Consider the following 1965-nt stretch of genomic DNA (forward strand, 5'->3'; position numbering starts at 1 on the left):
ACCCATGCTTTTATGGGATGATAACCGGAGGATAAGTGAGAAGCCATTTATACTGTAATTTAAAGAAAACTACACACTAGTTGATAAAATGTATCTATCAGTTTTGACAAGGAATGAAGAGGCTGGATAATAACAAAAGACGATCTACAACTCTGTTGATGCTTTTCCCTGTTGCATCTACACATGATTGTAGCTGGATTCATGCCTTAATCCCCTTCAAACTTTGATTGGGTGGACAAGACCCAAATCTGGGCAGTTGCCAATGCTACAAATCTTTGCCTAGTATCTGTGTATCGTAGCATTTAAGTCTCAGTAACCAACTCCTGGACACTTCATTGCAGTGTATAAAAATGATCTGCACTCCTCAGAAGCTGGATGAATATGACCATTCCTTTATAAAATACATTTTTTCTATTAGAATTAGAATGGACTGCAAATGATATGAACAGTTTTTCATTGAAATCTCCAACATCTAACAAGAAATTTATTTTAAATAATTTCTGGTGTCACCTAGATGACAATAGGTTTTCTTTTGAGTCAAGTCAATTCAAAAAGCTTTTATTGTCATTTCAACTATTTATAGCTGTTGCAGTACACAGTGAAATGAGACGTTTCTCCAGGACCATGATGCTACATAAAACAAAGACAGAGCTAAGGACTTATATGTTTGAGTGTTTTTCCTCTCAAGATTTCTTCCTCGTATCATTTCAAGGAGGCTTGCTCATTAGGGTTAAATTAAAAAGTACATACGTGAACAGGGCTTATGCAACAATTTGCATTAACAGAGGGATGTGGTAGCTCAGTGGTTAAGGAGATTGTCTACTGATCAGAAGGTCATTGGTTTGAATCCCAGGTCCACCAAATTGCCACTGAAGGGGCCCTGAGCAAGGCCCTCAAACCTCAATTGCTCAGGTGTATAAACTGAAATAAAAAAAGTAAGTCACTCTGGATAAGAGTGTCTGCTAAATGCAGTAAATGGAATGTGATAGCTTAGTGGCCAAGGTGTTAGACTACTAATTGGAAGGTTGTGAGTTCAAATCCCTTGGCCACTGTTGGGTCCCCAAAGCAAAGCTGTTAATCCTCAATTGATTACTCACTCATTTTCTACCGCTTATCCGAACCACCTCGTATAACAGGGAGCCTGTGCCTATCAGGCGTCATCAGGCATAAAGGCAGGATACACCCTGGACGGAGTGCCAACTCATCGCAGGGCACACACTCTCATTCACTCATGCAATCACACACTACGGACAATTTTCCAGAGATGCCAATCAACCTAACATGCATGTCTTTGGACCGGGGGAGGAAACCGGAGTACCAGGAGGAAACCCCATAGGCACGGGGAGAACATGCAAACTCCACACACACAAGGCGGAGGCAGGAATCGAACCCCCAACCCTGGTGGTATGAGGCAAACATGCTAACCACTATGCCACCGTGCTCCCCCTCAATTGATGATTTTTAAATTATCATTTTTTTTTAATTATTTTGTATTATTTTGAGTTTTATTTTTTATGTTTTATACATTAGGGTATATCATTAAACCACCAACTACTGTAGGTTCTGTACATTGTACACAGTAGCTCTTATTTTAAAGTGAAGGATAATACAAAGGAATTTGGCAAAATGTTTATTACTGCTGAATTTACATTCGAATGTATAGTTAAAATGGCATAAAAACAAGATAATAACAATAAAGTCATGTAGACTCCAAAAATATATAATATTCATAAAAGTGTCTTGAAAATGAAATTCAAGCATCATTTTTTTTGTATGCATAATCAAACACATTTGCATAAACAAATTAACATTTTTAAATCCAGTTAATCCAGTCTTCAATCTATTGTTTTCTAAAAATGAACCCACCTGTTACATTCACATGTATTTACATTACAATAATGGCAGCCATGGGCTCAAAAAGCACAGAAACTGCCTACGTCACCAACACGCACGATTGCATGACGT

Source organism: Tachysurus fulvidraco, chromosome 8, assembly GCF_022655615.1.
Source record: "Tachysurus fulvidraco isolate hzauxx_2018 chromosome 8, HZAU_PFXX_2.0, whole genome shotgun sequence".
Taxonomy (NCBI): domain Eukaryota; kingdom Metazoa; phylum Chordata; class Actinopteri; order Siluriformes; family Bagridae; genus Tachysurus; species Tachysurus fulvidraco.